The sequence below is a fragment of the Hyla sarda genome, chromosome 10, assembly GCF_029499605.1.
Source record: "Hyla sarda isolate aHylSar1 chromosome 10, aHylSar1.hap1, whole genome shotgun sequence".
NCBI classification, from domain to species: domain Eukaryota; kingdom Metazoa; phylum Chordata; class Amphibia; order Anura; family Hylidae; genus Hyla; species Hyla sarda.
In genome coordinates, this window is record NC_079198.1 from 95,704,999 (window position 1) to 95,723,357 (window position 18,359).

General features: G+C 44.0%; 1 long non-coding RNA gene across 2 annotated transcripts; it reads left to right on the plus strand.

Annotated features, from left to right (window-relative positions):
• Positions 1 to 6,161: 6,161 nt before the first annotated feature.
• LOC130293435 (uncharacterized) lies at positions 6,162 to 16,354 on the plus strand. Of its 2 annotated transcripts, XR_008848210.1 has the most exons (4): positions 6,162 to 6,317; positions 10,110 to 10,296; positions 15,439 to 15,568; positions 15,679 to 16,354. It is a non-coding gene; the product is annotated as an uncharacterized LOC130293435 (long non-coding RNA). The 2 variants fall into 2 exon arrangements; XR_008848211.1 differs by lacking the exon at positions 15,439 to 15,568 and having other exon boundaries at positions 6,164 to 6,317.
• The last annotated feature ends 2,005 nt before the right edge of the window (positions 16,355 to 18,359 follow it).

Consider the following 18,359-nt stretch of genomic DNA (forward strand, 5'->3'; position numbering starts at 1 on the left):
GCAAACCTGGAAAGGCAGTTGCATGAAGCAACATCATGAATACCAGCTAAACATTACATGCCTTACCAAAAAGAATCAGTTCTACTCACCAAATTAGGGGTGAGTTAATTATACCCCTTGGGGACCGAGCCCATTTTACCCTAAGGACCAGAGCATTTTTTGCACATCTGACCACGGTCGTTTTAAGCATTAAGGACTCTGGGATGCTTGTACTTAAGAATTTGATTCTGAGACAGTTTTTTCGTGACATATTCTACTTTATGCTAGTTGTAAATTTTCGTTGATACTTGCATCATACTTGAAAAATGTGAAAATTTCATGAAAAATTTGAAAATTTTGCATTTTTATAACTTTGAAGCTCTCTGCTTGTAAGGAAAATAGACATATCAAATAAATTATATGTTGATTCACATATACAATATTTCTACTTTATGTTTGCATCATAAAGTTGACATGTTTTTACTTTTTGAAGACATCAGAGGGCTTCAAAGTAATGCAGCAATTTTCCAATTTTTCAAGTACCGTATATACTCGAGTATAAGCCGAGTTTTTCAGCACGATTTTTCGTGCTGAAAACACCCCCCTCGGCTTATACTCGAGTGAACTCCCCCACCCGCAGTGGTCTTCAACCTGCGGACCTCCAGAGGTTTCAAAACTACAACTCCCAGCAAGCCCGGGCAGCCATCGGCTGTCCGGTCTTGCTGGGAGTTGTAGTTTTGAAACCTCCGGAGGTCCGCAGGTTGAAGACCACTGCGGCCTTCAACATCATCCAGCCCCCTCTCACCCCCTTTAGTTCTGAGTACTCACCTCCGCTCGGCGCTGGTCCGGTCCTGCAGGACTGTCCGGTGAGGAGGTGGTCCGGTGGGATAGTGTTCCGGGCTGCTATCTTCACCGGGGAGGCCTCTTCTAAGCGCTTCGGGCCCGGCCTCAGAATAGTCACGTTGCCGTGACAACGACGCAGAGGTGCGTTCATTGCCAACGTAATTCTGCGTCATTGTCAAGGCAACGCCTCTATTCCGGGCCGGAAGCGCGGAGAAGAGGCGCCCCCGGTGAAGATAGCAGCCCGGACCACCTCCTCACCGGACCACCTCCTCACCGGACAGCCCTGCAGGACCGGACCAGCGCCGAGCGGAGGTGAGTACTCAGAACTAAAGGGGGTGAGAGGGGGGCTGGATGATGTTGAAGGCCGCAGTGGTCTTCAACCTGCGGACCTCCGGAGGTTTCAAAACTACAACTCCCAGCAAGCCCGGACAGCCGATGGCTGCCCGGGCTTGCTGGGAGTTGTAGTTTTGAAACCTCTGGAGGTCCGCAGGTTGAAGACCACTGAGGGCGAATGATGAGAAGAGGATGATGAAGGGGGGGGGGTGTGGGGATGATGAAGGGGGGTGGGGATGATGAAGGGGGGGGGTGTGGGATGATTACAAGGGGATGATGAAGGGGGGATGTGTGGGATGATAAGGGGATGATGAAGGGGGGATGTGTGGGATGATAAGGGGATGATGAAGGGGGGATGTGTGGGATGATGACAAGGGGATGATGAAGGGGGGATGTGTGGGATGATAAGGGGATGATGAAGGGGGGATGTGTGGGATGATGACAAGGGGATGATGATGATGAGGATGTTAATGACGGGTCTGGATGATGACAGGGGGGGATGAGGTATTTCCCACCCTAGGCTTATACTCGAGTCAATAACTTTTCCTGGGATTTTGGGTTGAAATTAGGGGTCTCGGCTTATACTCGGGTCGGCTTATACTCGAGTATATACGGTAAATTTCTAAATCTGAATTTTTCAGGGACCAGTTCAGTTTTGAAGTGAATTTGAGGGTCTTTATGTTTGAAATACCCAATAATGGATCCCATTATGAAAACTGCACCCCTCAACGTATTCAAAATGACATACAGAATGTTTGTTAACCCTTTAGGTGTGTCACAGGAATAGCAGCAAAGTGGAGGTGAAAATTCAAAATCTTACACTAACATGTTCTTGTAGACCCATATTTTTTATTTTTACATGGAGAAAAAGCCCTCCAAAATATGGAACCAAATTTCTCTCGAGTAAGGAAATACCTCATATGTGGATGTAAAGTGCTCTGTGGGTGCACTAGAGGGCTCAGAAGGGAAGGAGCAACAATGGGATTTTGGAGAGCGAATTTTGCTGAAATGGTTTTTGGGGGCATGTCGCATTTAGGAAGCCCCTATGGGGCCAGAACAGCAAAAAACACCTCACATGGTATACTATTTGGGAAACTACACCCCTCAAGGAACGTAACAAGGGGTCCAGTGATTTTTTACTAAAATGCTGATGTTACCCCAAATGTTTCATTTTCACAAGGGGTAATAGGTGAAAATGTCCCCCAAAAACCTGTCAGTCACCTGTGGAGTATAAATGCTCACTATACCCCTTGTTACGTTCCGTGAGGGGTGGAGTTTCCAAAATGGGGTCACATGTGGGTATTTATTTATTTATTTTTTGCATTTATGTCAGATCCACTGTAACCAGCTGCCACCCCTGTGCAAATCACCAGTTTAGGCCTCAAATGTACATAGTGTGCTCTCACTTCTGAGCCTTGTTGTGCGTCCGCAGAGCATTTTACGCCCACATATGGGGTATTTCTGTACTCAGGAGAAATTGTGTTACAAATTTTGGGGGTCTTTGTTTCCTTTTACCTCTTATGAAAATGAAAAGTATGGGCCAACACCAGCATGTTAGAGTAAAAAAATTTTTTTTTTTACATTAACAGGCTGGTGTAGATCCCAACTTTACCTTTTCATAAGGGGTAAAAGGAGAAAAAGCCCCCCAAAATTTGTAGCGCAATTTCTCCCGAGCACGGAAATACCCCATATGTGGCCCTAAACTGTTGCCTTGAAATACGACAGGGCTCTGAAGTGAGAGAGCGCCATGCGCATTTGAGGCCTAAATTATGGATTTTTATAGGGATGTACCCGGATGCAAGCGTTACACTTGCTTCCTCCACCAAAAATACTGTACGTCAGTTTTCTCCAAACAGGGTGCCTCCAGCTGTTGCAAAACTTCCAACATGCCTGGACAGGACAGTCAATCACTGTCTGGCAATACTGGAAGTTGTTATTGCAAAAGCTGGAGGCTCCGTTCTGAAAAAGACATTTTTTATTTTTATTGGCGACAGTGTACGGGTGTAGTGTATATGTAGTGTTTTACTCTTTATATCAGGTTAGTGTAGTGTTTTGTAGTGTTTTTAGGGTACATTCACACGGGCGGGGATTTACAGTACAGCTGCAGCGGAAAATTTGCCCCATCTCAAACTTGAAGCAGGAAACTTGCTGTAAATCCCCGCCTATGTGAATGTACCCTGTACATTCATGTGGGGTGGGGGGCAAAACTACAACTCCTAGCATGCACTGACAGACCCTGCATGCTGGGAGTTATAGTTATGCAACATCTGGAGGCACACTGGTTGGCATGGGGAAACACTGAGGTAGGTAACAGACTACCGTAGTGTTTCCGCACCTCTGTCTGTTTCCTAACTCAGTGTTTCCCAACCCATGTGCCTCCTGCTGTTGCAAAACTACAACTCCCAGCATGCATGGTCTGTCAGTGCATGCTGGGAGTTATAGTTTTACAAAAGCAGGAGGCACATGTGTTGGGAAACACTGAGTTAGACAACAGACAATGTTTCCCAACCAGTGCGCCTCCAGTTGTTGCAATACTACAACTCCCAGCATGCCCAGACAGCCGAAGGGCATGTTTGGAGTTGTAGTTATGCAACAACTGGAGGAGAACAGTTTGGAGACCACAGTGTAGTGGTCTCCAAACTGTAGCCCTCCACATGTTGCAAGACTTCAACTCCAAGCATGCCCAGACTGCCCAGGCATGCTGGGAGTTGTAGTTCGGTAACATCTGAAGGGCCAGATGTTGCCGAACTACAACTCCCACAATCCTGGACAATCTCGGCATGCTTTGAATTGACATCTGGAGCGCTACAGTTTGGACACCACTGTATAGTGGTCTCCAAATAGTGCCCTTCCAGATGTTGCAAAACTACAACTTCCAGCATGCTGAGACTGTCAAGGCATGCTGGGAGTTGTAGTTCTGCAACATCTGAAGGGCCAGATGTTACAGAACTACAACTCCCAGCATGCATGGACAGTCTGGGCATGCTGAGAGTTGTAGTTTTGCAACATCTGGAAGGACAGTGGTCTCCAAACTGTGGCCCTCGAGAGGTTGCAAAACAACAACTCCCAGCTTCCCCGATAGCCATAGGCTATGCTGGGAGTTGTAGTTTTGAAACTCCTAGAAGCAGCAGGGAAGATCATTTTACTGCAATCTTCACTGCTGCATCTGGGACGCCTCCCCTTGCCTGCCGCCGGTCCTTGTCCCCGCGCCACACCGTGATTGAGGTAACGGTCGCCGGTCCCTGCCATCTTCCCCGCACATCACCGCCATCTTTCCCCACTCTGCCCCGACATCCAGGGGCGGGCAGAGAGGGGGATCTCAACTGACACCCCCGATCCCTGCCCTGCGATCGGCCTGATCAGCCTGATTGGCCAATTGCAGGGGATAACAGGAGGTGGCACCCCTGGCACCTTGCTCCTATCCTTTAGGATGATCGGGGCTGTCTCTGACAGCTCTGATCATCCCTATTTTCCGGGATATCGGGTCATCAGAAACCCCATCAGCCTGGAATTGCCGCAAATCGCCGATCTGAATTGATCGCCTACATGGGGGGGTCTCAGGACTCAGCATTTGCCCGGGATGCCTGCTGAATGATTTCAGAAGGCATCTTGTTCCAATCCCCATCCGGCTAGCCGCCGGGATCGAAATTCCCACCGGCATACAGTTACGCCCTTGGTCCTTAAGTACCAGGACGTAAGGGCTTATCCATATGCCCATGGTCCTCAACAGGTTAAATGTTTGACCAAGTATAGCTCAACAGTTTTTAAGTTGATCATTTTGTATGACCCGCAAATGATTTTATAAAAATCCAAATGGCCCTTGGCAGAAAAAGCCATGCATGCAAAATAAAATGCATGCAACATAAAACTAGATAAACAGCATGTATAAAGTTCCGCTCTATACATTTTGTAGCCTTTATCACTCTTCCCAAGGTAACTCCAAATGCAGCTTCATAAATATCATCATACATTGGATCCCCAAAAACTATCAGTTCCCCACATAGTGAATCACCCGTGGATGAGCTGCTCTCACAGGGACTCCCTATCACTATCAGCCCCTAAAGTTGACAATCGATTTCAGTCATTATTCGATGTCCAAGGGCCAGAAGTGTTAGCGGAAGGGCCACATGGAAAGCACCTAAATTTTCCCTTGTTTTCTAAGGGTTAATTATTCTTATACTTAATTTGGTTAATTTTCTTGTTTTCCTGTTGCTGGGGAGATTTGTGACACCTGTTTCTGAGTAGAAGTTATGTGCCAGCTGTTACTGGGTGACTTTACCTATGGGCCGGCTAGTTACTGGGCAGATGTTGTGGTTATCACAGTTTTTGCTATTATTTTACATTGGCCGGTTTTCCTGGAGCGGGAAAGCTGAGTGTATATATTTCCCTGCTTTTAGGGTCCTGGACAGTACCTTCGTGTTCAAGCAAAGAAGATCATCCCCTCTCCCCCTCCCTGTTATAGGCCTTTTGTCAGTGGGGTTTGGTCGCCCAGGCAACCTGGGTGGACATGGAGTTAATTTGTCTAAGAACAAGTTTAATGGTTATTATTATTATTATTATCATTGTTCTTATTATTATATTTATGATTTATTATTATTATTATTATTATTAGTAGTAGTAGTATTATTATAATTATTATTATGAATTTTATGGCGTGTTTATTTCCCCCTAATAAAAGGCCCTTGGCCAATTCTTTCCACTCTGTGTTGCTGTTTTAATTTTATTTAGTAAGTGGTGAGGGAAATATGGAGGTTTGCTTTCACATGAATCTCACCACAGTATCAGCACATCATACAGTAAATTTTCTTCAGTAACTGGTAATGCATTGCCAGTGAGCATACCCTTCACTTTTCATGTGACAACACTGATAACCTGATGAAGAGGAGGGGACACACATTAAAATGCATTGTCTGTATGTTTATAACCAATAAATAGTCTTAAAAATATACCAGTGGTGTTTGCTCAGTCACCGCCACTTAGCGGCATAGCGTCCGTAGCACGTCCCTTTTTCTCCTGATTCTCCTGCAGAGGTCCATCTACACGCTGGTTCTCCGATCACCTTTGATCATCAGCCGGGATATGGTGCAGCAGCCGTGAATAGTGCCAGTTGGCACACTACATATGCCATCACAGGTGTTCAACTCTTTGTTCAACTCCATAAGGTGAGCACTTTTTACCTTCACTGCTACCTACCATTTTTTCATTAGCTTAGTACACCAAGGAGCGTCTGAATCTGTTCGCTTTTCTCTTTTTTGTTCTACTATCACTGAAGAAATAACCCTCTGCTACAATGTAAAGGAGTGAGTGCACAGTCTGTATAAGTGTTTAATGTTGTGTCCCCTCAAATTAACTCAACACACAGCAGAGTGTTACGAGTAGTGCTGCTGGCCATGGGCACACTCTCTATCCTACTCCCCGCACGGACCGCAATGCGCTTCGCATGATGCGATAGCGCTCAGTCCGCCGGTTCTCATCTGACCCCCCATCTTCCTGCTTCCTCTGCCCTCCCTGGTGGCCAGCACACGCATACCGGCCTCCTAGGGCACACGCGCGCCGGTTCTCAGAGATTTAAAGGGCCAGTGCATCACTGATTGGTGTTTCCCTGGAACTGACCCTATTTAACCCTGCACTTCCTTCGGTGCCCTGCCAGATCTTTGTGCCCTGTTGCCTTAGATAAAGCGTTCCCTGTGTTATCTTCTATTCCGTGTATCAGTTTTCTTACTACGTTTCCTGACCACAGTTCCTTGCCGCCAGCCCTGCCCTACCTGCTGGTCATCACTGTGAAAACATCTCTTCCTTCTGTGCCACGCATCCCCTCGGCTGCCTTTGTGGAGAAGTCGTGCCAGGGGTAGCGATCTGGGAGCCGCCTGCCGCATCAAGTCCATCCCGCTCCCTGGTGCGGCTCACGTCATCATCCACACAGGTACAGCGGATCCGCACAACCAGCCAAGGATCCCATCAAGGTGCCTCTGCCAAATGTCGCTGATCTATCTGCCATAGTGGCATAACAATCTCTTCAGATTGAGCAACAAGCACAACAGCTGAATCAGCTATCCGCAATAATGCAGCAGCTCCTCTCCGTTCAACAGCCGCAGCAGCCTACCCTGCTCCAGTGGTTCCTCTGGTGTCTGCAGCCTTTGTAGCTTCCGTTGGCTCCAAGTTATGTCTGTCTCTGCTGTTGAAGTTCGAAGGGGACCCTAAATTGTGCAGGGAGTTTGTGACCCAATGTTCTAGGCATGTGGAACTTATGGCTGATCAGTTCCTGACAGAGCGTGCCAAGGTGGCATTCGTGGTCAGTCTTCTGGCCTGCACCTCTCAGGGACAGAAATGATCCATTGTCCTCCAATCTACAAGCCTTCCTTTTTTTGAAGAGCCTGCACGGGCCTCCTCGGCTGAAACTGCACTACTGAACCTCCGCCAAGGGGACTCTACTCTTGTTTACTACATGGTCCAGTTCCACACTCTTGCCTCCGAATTGGCGTGGAATGATGAGGCTCTGTGTGCTACCTTTAAAAAAGGCTTTCCAGTAGAGTTAAGGATGCTCTCGCTGCACGAGATTCCTACATATTCTCTTCTCTGAGCGAGCTCATTCTCTTGTCCACTCGCATCTATGTGCGTTTTGTTCCTGCTTCCTCTGTCCTCCCTGGTGGCCGGTCGCCGGTTCTCAGAGATTTAAAGCGCCAGTGCACCACTGATTGGTGTTTCCCTGGAACTGACCCTATTTAACCAAGCACATCCTCCCGTTCCCTGCCTGATTTTTGTGCCCTGTTGCCATAGATTTGCCTTCCCTGTGTTATCTGTTATTCCGTGTACCAGTTCTCTTGCTACGTTTCCTGACCACAGTCCCTTGCCGCCAGCTCTGACCTACCTGCCTGTCCCCGAATCTGAATACGTCTCTTTCTTCTGTGCCATGCATCACCTAGGCTGCCTTTGTGGATGAGCCGTGCCAGGGGTAGCGACCTTGGAGCCGCCTGCCGCAGCAAGTCCATCCCGCTTTGTGGTGGGCTCTGGTGAAAACCAGCGGCCCGTTAGACTCCGCTCCCTGGTGCGGCTCACGTCATCGTCCACACGTGGTGAGTGCAAATGTCCTTTTCTTTTTGCTTTGCACAGCCATAAATGTCTAAACCTTGGCAACAAAAGTGAGCACACCCTTAAATGGATAAATATCCAAATTGGGCCCAATTAGACATTTTTCTTGCCCTGTGTCATATGATTCATGTTACTAGATCTCAAGTGTTGATGGGGGTCAGGTGTCTTAAATTTTGTGTTATCACTCTCACTCTCCGATACTGGTCACTGGAAGTTCAACATGGCACCTCATAGCAAAGAACTCTCAGAGGATCTGAAAAAAAGTATTATTGCTCTACATAAAGATGGCTTAGGCTATAAAAAGTTAGCTGAAGCCCTGAAAGTTAGCTTCGACATGGGCGGCAAGGCCATATAACAGTTTCCCAGAACAGGTTCCACTCAGAACTGGCCTTACCATGTTTGAAGAAGTTGAGTGCATGTGCTCTGTGTCATATCCAGAGGTTGTCTTTAGGAAATAGATGTATTAGTGCTGCCAGCAGTGCTGCAGAGGTTGAAGGGGTGGGGGGGTCAGCCTGTCAGTGCTCAGACCATATGCCACACACTGCAAACAATTGGTCTACATTGCTGTCATCCAAGAAGGAAGCTTCTTATAATGATAAGGCAAAAGAAAGCCTACAAACAGTTTGCTAAAGACAAACACACTAAGGACATTGATTGCTAGAACCATGTCCTGTGGTCCAATGAGACCAAGATGAACTTATTTGGTTCAGATGATGTCAAGCGTGTGTGGCAGCAACCAGTTGAGGAGTACAAAGACAAGTATGTCTTGCCTGCAGTCAATCATGGTGGTGAGAGTGTCTGAGGCTGCATGAGTGCTGCTGGCACTGGGGAGCTACATTTCATTGAGGGAACCATGCATGCCCATATGTACTGTGACATACTGAAGCAGAGCATTATCTACTCCCTTCGAAAAACGAGGCCTCAGGACAGTATTCCAACATGATTATGACCCCAAACACACCTCCAAGATGACCACTGCCTTACTAAAGAAGATGAGAGTAAAGGTGATGGCCTGGCAAAGCATGTCTCTAGACCTAAACTCTATTGAGCATCAGTGGGGCATCCTCAAACTGAAGGTAGGGGAGTTCTCAGATGTCATCATGGAAGAGGCAACCTGTGAAGCTCTGGTGAACTCCATCTCCAAGAGGCTTGAGGCAGTGCTGGAAAATTATTTGTGGCCAAACAAAATATTTATCAAAGCTGTCTATTTCCCTCATCAATACAGACCAAACTACAGAGCGTTAGGCCGGTCTATTGTGCGCCTAATTTATCAAAAGTCGCATGGCTCTTGATAAATTCTGTGCACAGACTTCGAGATCTATGGTTTAGACTGTATTTAAACCTGCTTCAGCATGGTCTTACATTTCAGCGTATTTTCGCCCGATTTTTCGCCGAAAAGTCACAATTCATAAATTCAGCACCAATGCATTTTTCCCATCTAAAATAGCCTAGAATGCATCATGAACTAAAAATGCTCTAAAGAAAAAGTCTAGAAAAAGTCGCATTTAGACTGCGACTTTCTGTGCAACAATTTTAGACGGTAAAAAACAGTCTAAATCCTTTGATAAATCTGGGCAATTGGGCCCAATTTAGACATTTCCACTTAGGGGTGCACTCACTTTTGTTGCCCAGGTTTAGAAATGAATGATGGTGTGTTGAGTTATTTTGAGGGGGCACAACATACAGTCTGTGCACTCACTACTTAGCATTGTAGCAGAGGAGCATTTCTTCAGTGTTGTCACATGAAAAGATAGAATACAGTATTTACAAAAATGAGAGGGGTGTGCTCAACTTATGTAAAATACTGCATATGCTATATGTATATGTCAATTTACATTTATTAAATTATTAAATGGCTTTTTTAGGATCATGACCACGTATGGGATCAAGACCAAGTATGCACAATCCAGATGTACAGTTCATCAAGATCTCTGGGCATCCTCTTCAGTAGTGGGAATGAGTGTCCTAAGCAACTACACAGGTTTCACACTTCTAAGGCGACCATGCTTTGGACCATGACAACTGCACACAATTTCTAGGCAACATTATTTTGTAAGCTTTATAAGTTCTGATTTCTGTATCATTTAAATGTAATATAAAGCAGCCATTACTAAGTCCTTTAGGATACAGCACATGACGTTAGACCAAGACGGTACTTTGACAGATCTTTTTTTCATATATTTTTTTTACTAATTTTAAATAAGTACAGTGGTCCCTCAACCCTTAACAATGGCATCAGGTTACAATATTTTCAACATAAAATTGTCTTTTCTGGGACTGACCAATCAGAATGGGCATTTCACTAGTAAAACACCTGTACTAATGAAGTGCATGCACTGACTGACTGTCTGGTAGTGCCTCCCTACAGTACAGGGAGGTATTACATGTTCTGTACTACTTTTTACTGTGCCAGGGTTAGCTGCTCCTTTGGACACCAGGTGAGGGCGGCACCATTTAACATTTTTGGGACACTGCGTGTACTTTACAAGACCCTGAAGAAGCTCCTGTCCTCTACATAGACAGTGATTTACAGCTTCCAGCAGATCTTTCTTACTTTTATATGTAAGAACTTGCTTTGTCTACATTAGTTATCCATTTATTTTTCTTTGATCCTCACATTCTCCTATTTTTAGATGTCTTTTTGGGGGTTTCAGAACCAACTTCAGAACCAGGTTTCCATAGAGTTATGGTCATAACATACAATGGTTTCACATACAGTGGTCGCCCTGGAACCGATAAATATAGTAACATAAGGGACCGCTGTATACTGATATTAGGAGGATGCGAAGCATCTCCCCATGGGAGTGTTCAACTCTCGCGGTAGACATCCCAGACTGAGCATTGTCTTCCAGGGTGGCACCTGCAGCGATATTTACTTTTAGCAGAAGTCAGATGGAGGCAGGGGAAACAGTCAGTGGGACAATGAAACTGAGGAGTTTATTCTCCAGGTCCCAGTCCTTGACGTCTCTAGCACGAATTCCAATTTGTCTATGGTAATCCTATTTTTATAAGCCTTCTGTATAGATGAATGATGTGCAATTCAAGTTCCCATTTATTGAGGTTGACCAACAAATAATAATAACTTACTGTAAGTGTCCATAGAGGGACAGATGAACTTACGTCTTAAAAATACAGATTGAAACCTGTAATGACATGGTTATAATATCTTCACGTAATGTTCCCTTTGTGTCACTTACAAAAAAAAACCTCTGCAGCTCTTATATCCTGTCTTTCCTGGAATTTCCAAGGTTGTTACTTGCAGGTGGAAGGATATAGTTAAAGTTATCCATCAACAATACCTACTGAAGAAACTTGAGAAGAAGTGACAGAAGGACAAAAGGGTGTAAAGAAGTTCAAGAGGAATTCCTCTGTTTTTCTTACTATCAGGACTCATGCACATGGCTGGACTGGGTGCATGGACCATGTGTGGTGGCACTTAGAACCTCCTGGGTGCAGTTGAAAGACATTAAAGGGGTACTCCGCCCCTAGACATCTTATCCCCCTATCCTTTGGACCCCCGCAATCTTGGCTGCGGCACCCCAGACATTGGGTGCAAGGAGAAAACTTTGCTCCATGCCGGATGACTGAGTCACGCCTGCTCGTGATGTCATGGCCACGCCCCCTCAATGCATGTCTATGGGAGGGGGCGTTATGGATGTCACGCCCCCTCCCATAGACTTGCATTGAGGGGGCGTGGCTGTGACATCACGAGCCTCCGGCACTGCACCCAATGCTCTAAACCAGTGGTCTTTAACCTGCGGACCTCCAGATGTTGCAGAACTACAATTCCCAGCATGCCCGGACAGCCATCGGCTGTCCTGGCATGCTGGGAGTTGTAGTTTTGCAACATCTGGAGGTCCGCAGGTTAAAGACCACTGCTCTAAACGAATGCCGGGTGAAGCAGGGGATAAGATGTCTAGGGGCAGAGTACCCCTTTAAGTTAGTAACTACAGGGAGTTCTGGCACTGCTTTTCGCCTAGGAAAATAATATCCCCAGGCAGAATTTACCCATCAGAAGACATCCCGCCATACAGTAGAATGTGTGACAATATTAATTTTTACCTGCATTACAAATATTCATCTTGCAGATATAAATTTCACATAGTGAGCTCTTATGACTCTGAATGGGGCACTAAACCTCTGATTGCAAATGTCTAGTTTTACTGCATTTGTTATGAACAATGGGAACAAATTACCCTGTTAAATAGCATTTCTATATTTGATCCTTTTTAAATATTCTGGAGCAAAGTATTTGCATAATGTAAAATAAACATTTGCATAATAAAACATTTTCTTATGATAGAGGAAAACTGGTAAAAAATAGATTCTCATTTTAATTTCTAATTTGGCGCTTCTGTAGACTATCAAATATGCGTTCACAAATCCTATTTTCTCATGCTTGTGGGGCCTTTTTTGTGCCATGATTTTTGTAAAGATGTCCGAAAAGAACATAAAAAAAGCAAAAAGAGTAAAAAGGAAAACAACCTTAAAGGAGTACTCCCGTGGAAAACTTTTTTTTTTTAAATCAACTGGTGCCAGAAAGTTAAACAGATTTGTAAATTACTTCTATTAAAAAATCTTAATCCTTCCAGTACTTTTTAGGGGCTGTATATTACAGAAGAAATGCTTTTCTTTTTGGATTTCTCTGATGTCACGACCACAGTGCTCTCTACTGACCTCTGCTGTCCATTTTTGGAACTGTCCAGAGCAGGAGAGAATCCCCACAGCAAACATATGCTGCTCTGGACAGTTCCTAAAATGGACAGAGGTGTCAGCAGAGAGCACTGTGGTCGTGACATCAGAGAAATCCAAAAAGAAAAGCATTTCCTCTGTAGTATACAGCCCATAAAATGTATTGGAAGGATTAAGATTTTTTTTATAGAAGTAATTTACAAATCTGTTTAACTTTCTGGCACCAGTTGATAAAAAAAAAAATGTTTTCCACTGGAGTACCCCTTTAAGGAGTTATCCAGGATTTGAAAAATAGAGCTAATTTCTTCCAAAAACTGCACTTTCCCCAGGTTGAGTGTGGTATTACAACTTTTCTTCTTTCACTTCAATGGAGCTGAGCTGCAATGGTGTGGTGTGGTGCAGTTTTTATTTTTATTTTAAAGAAATCAGCTCAGTTTTTCTAATCCTTACGAAAATCCCTTTAAAAATGTTCTCAGGATATGCAATGGTGTTTATTTCTAAGATATGCAACCAATTTCTGGAGTTCAATCTTTCTGACCCTCACGGATTTCTAGAACAAATTAGCATCAATGGTAGGAAAGGTCTGTGCCACTATATCTCATGCTGGCTTCAATTTTCTTTACATACGATTGGACGTTATAGTCAATGGTCTACTTTGTGCCTTCCCATAAAAAGTGCCCACTTTCCTATCCTTACTGCAGTGATCACGTGGGTTATGTAAATGACAATTGGTTAAACCATACGGAGCTCAATCCCATTTCCCAGTAAATACTGAAAGGCCTGGAATCTTGCACAGTGTTGACAAACAAAGGATTAAAGGGGTACTCCGGTGCTCCAGCGTTCTGAACATTGTGTTCTGATCGTGACATCATGGCCACGACCCCCTCATGATGTCCCTTACGCCTCCTCCATTCATGTCTATGGGAGGGGGTGTGTCGACCGACACGCCCCTCTCATAGACATGAATGGAGGGTGTGTGGTGTGAAGTCACAAGGGGGTGTGGCCATGACATTACTACCACTGCTGAAGGAACCCAGCGTTTGTTGAGAAAGCTGGGTGCAGCAGGAGATCGTGGGGGGCCACAGCAGCGGGACCCACGCAATCAGACATCTTATCCCCTATCCTTTGGATAGGGGATAAGATGTCTATCAGCGAAGTACCCCTTTCATGAATAGGCAAAATGAAGGATTCACCTCTTTAAAGAAAAAAAATGAAATTAAAAGCAACAGGTGCCAAATTCTCTAGTCCCAGCATGAAGATATGGTCAAGTGTGTAAGCTATACCAGCTCCGGATAAAGGAACACTACTGTGTCTTTTCAAGTTTAGGTAAGTATTTCCATCTTTCACAGGCTATTCTATCAATACCCCTAGGATGCTGACTTTTTGGAATATCCAGGGTCTAGTGCTTCTTCTTTCCTCGTTCCCAGCTGTGACATTTTCCAAAGGCTTCAATGACAAGGTGGATGCGCTTGGTTACCGCTCTCTCTGTTGAAGCCTATAGGAGAATGAAATTTTGAAAAAAAAAGTTGCCAGACCTCTTATTATTTCCTATAGGTGCAAGTCTTACCTATGGGACCACACCTGTCAGACATTTATGAATATGTAATAAATGTCAAAAATGGGAATACTTCTTTTATGCACACCCCTGAAAATGGGCACTTCTTAGTCTATAATCATATTCTACTAACATAACCTTGGTTCTTTCTTTCTATGGGCTTATCGGCAGTATTAGTCCCAATATGTGGTTAGCAAATTTTAATGAATAAAACTAAGCGGCACTCACCAACTGTGTGGTCCACACACCATTTATTTCTTAAATGGTGCTGATTACAGATGTACACCCAGCAGGTGTTGGAGAAAGCAAAGACAGGTTTCAGTTTCAGAGGTTGAAGGAAACATGGATCTCCATAGGAAAAATCTGTAAGCTATCTTTACTTGTTCCCACAAGCACTGTAATGTTCACTATTTGGATATAAATGGTATAGTGCAGCTCATTTTTCTACAGCCAATTTATTTTTGCTGCTGGCTCCGAGACAGGGACGTGACATCACGGCCACGCCCCGACCCTCCATTCATATCTATGGAAGGGGGCGTTATGGCCATCACGCCCCCTCCCATAGAAATTAATGGAGGGGGCATGGCTGTGATGTCACGTCGCGGTCTCATCACAGAATGTCAGGGGGCTGCACCGAGATAGTGGGGGTCCTCAGCGGCAGGACCCCCTGTGATCATACATCTTATCCCCTATCCTTTGGATAGGGGATAAGATGTATAAAGCCAAAATACCCTTTTAATGAACAGTTGTTGGGTTTGATAACTTTCTCATGAACTGGAACTGAAGCATTTCTTGCCCAGAGCTCCATTTTGTCATCAGCTCATAACATAAGGCCACCCTTAGAAAAGAAAGTACATAGAATGTCTTTACTAATTTCCTAGGCAACAATATACTGTTAAAGGATTTTTTTCACAGTAATGTATATATATATATAATTCTTTTTGTAGGTTAAGTGCAGAAAATTTGGACTTTCTGGGTAATGAAGAATACGTATACTGAGGGTGTGGGAAGATGAAAGCCCTACACTATGTTAAATCTCAGAAAGCTAGGGGAACTTTGAACTGGTTCATAAGATGAGTAAGATCTGATTGGAAAGCTTTGAAGTCGTATCACATATTCATTAATTAAAGTAGTCTATATAATGAATGGACTGTTCGGGCAATGACTTGCAATTCTCTTGCCTTCAGATTATGCATTTCAGCTGGATCCTTTTGGTGCAGTCCCAGCTCTATCAACGTGAGCATCGGAGGAGAATTCACATCCAATTCCCGCTGTCTGAATTTATCACCAGGAAGACAGGATTAATTACCAGAAAGAAGAAAATGCTGACTCAGAAGATCAATTCAGGTCTCGAATACTTACGTTGTCAAGGACTAATAAAACAAGCCATAGCCTCCGCCAATGTATGGAAATGGATTTGTCAGATGTATTCTCTTAAGTGAATGTTAACTTATCTTTATTAAATACCATCATACCGAGAGAGACTCCATATAGAAGAAATAACTCTGGAATATGTTGTAGACCAGTGGTCCCCCAACCACTGACTTGGAAACCACGTATGGCATGCGACCCCCTACAGTACTGAGTTATACAATAAGCAGCTACAATGTTTGATTGAAATGATTGAAAAATTTATAGCCAAACAAGCAGATTTCATTGAAGGTTGAGTCTACCAACCAACCATTGTCCCAAGCTGGCCATTTACATTAGATGTCATCTGAACATTCTTATAAACAACAATTATTGGTGTGGTCAAATGTCTCTTTTTCAGTAGCAGGTGTGATAAGCAGCTGCTAAACACCATTCCCACTGCTTAGTTCATGATGATATGAAAGATGAGAAAGGGTTCCTTCCAGTGAATGTGACGTGGTCTGGTTAGAATTCCACATGGATATTATTCACGCCCCTGAAGACTAAGTAAACATGAGAGCTTCAGCAGTAAAGGCACCATGATGTGGAGGAGACCAGGGGATGATGACTACCTTGTTGGTCAATAAGCAAAAAAATGGAGGCTCAACCCTAAAAGATAAACAAATGTGTGCCCAATTACAATACAAGCCCTAAACAAAAAGAGAAACACTAAAAGAATAGTGCACTCCCGACATGTATAGACCAATTGTATCACTTTATTAACAACAAGAATATATAAACAGTGCAGAGCTATCGCCATAACATGAGAGGGCTGGACATGCTCATCCTTTGGTTGGCACATGTCCAGAAAGTTATCAAGAATAATGAATAAGGTTCTCCTACTGGAAATACCTCTTAATCCTTTACAGAGATCGATAACATGCTACCACAATATATTACTAAATAATGAAATACTGTCCGCTAGTAAGAAACACATAATAAATCTGAATAAATGGTTGTCTAATAAAGAATAAAAAGAACAGCTAGTGCTAATAAAATAAAATATTAATGGCGGTGCATGAAACCTGTATGGACACAATTGGTAATGGTCATACCATGGCGGATCAGTGGTTAGCACTAGGGCCGCCATCAGGGGTTTTATCCTATACTGCAAAACATAACATTGATACGTCAATTTGGAGTTTAGGCTGTGAGACCCATTGGTGATTGATGACAATCTCTGTACATCACTGTAGAATAAGTTGGCAATAAATAAATATATATATATATATATATATATATATATATATATATATAATATTGTAGGCGGCCAGCAGGTAAAGTGGTGGAAGGTAGATATGTGCCAAATAGGTTGCTGTATCAACTAGTCAACTTCCAGGTTTGCCAAAGGTTTGACACATTCACCAGGAGATACAGAGTGGAGCTTGTGGAGTAAGGTACCGGAAGTCCCATATGCTTGCATGGGACTTGAAACAATTTTTTTTTATATAAGGGTGTAGGTAAGGGTTAATTGAACTATCATATCTTTTTATTTGACATATAAGTAATATGTGTACCAGGTATTATTGAAATACCTCCAGCCGTACGGAAGTTATATGGGAACATACATTTCCCATTGAATTGCATGGGACTTTAAACAAAAACCCTGACCCTCAGAAATGGGGGTAGTTAAGGGTTAAATTAACTATCCTATACCTGACCTCCTATCCCGACCTCATATTCCGACCTCAAATCTCGACCTCATATCTCGAAATCATATCCCAACCTCCTATCCCGTCCTCATATCCCATCCTCAGATGCCGTCCTCTATCTCGACCTCATATCCTGTCCTCCTATCCCGTCCTCATATCTCAACCTCATATCCTGTCCTCATATCTCGACCTCATATCCCGTCCTCATATCCCGTCCTCATATCTCGCCCTCATATCCCGTCCTTATATCTCGTCCTCACATCCCGACCTCATAACCCATCATCATATCCTGACCTTATATCCCAACCTCCTATCCAGTCCTATCTCGACCTCATATCCTGTCCTCATATCCCGTCCTCATGTCCGTCCTCATATCCTGACCTCCTATCCCGTCCTCCTATCTTGACCTCATATCCCGTCCTCATATCCCGACCTTATGTCCCATCCTCATATCTTGACCTCCTATCCTGACCTCCTATCTTGGTGAGATGGGGTGTGGCTTGCAAGCCGGATTGACACATTCACCAGGAGATACAGAGTGCAGCTTGTGGAGTAAGATACTGGAAGTCCCATATATACTTGCATGGGACTTGAAATAAAAACCCATCTTTTATGTAAGGGTGTAGGTAAGGGTTAATTTAACTATCATATCTTTTTAATTGACATATAAGTAATATGTGTACCAGGTATTATTGAAATACCTTCAACCGTACGGAAGTTATGTGGAAACATACATTTCCCATTGAATTGCATGGGACTTTAAACAAAAACCCCAACCTCACAAATGGGGGTAGTTAAGGGTTAAA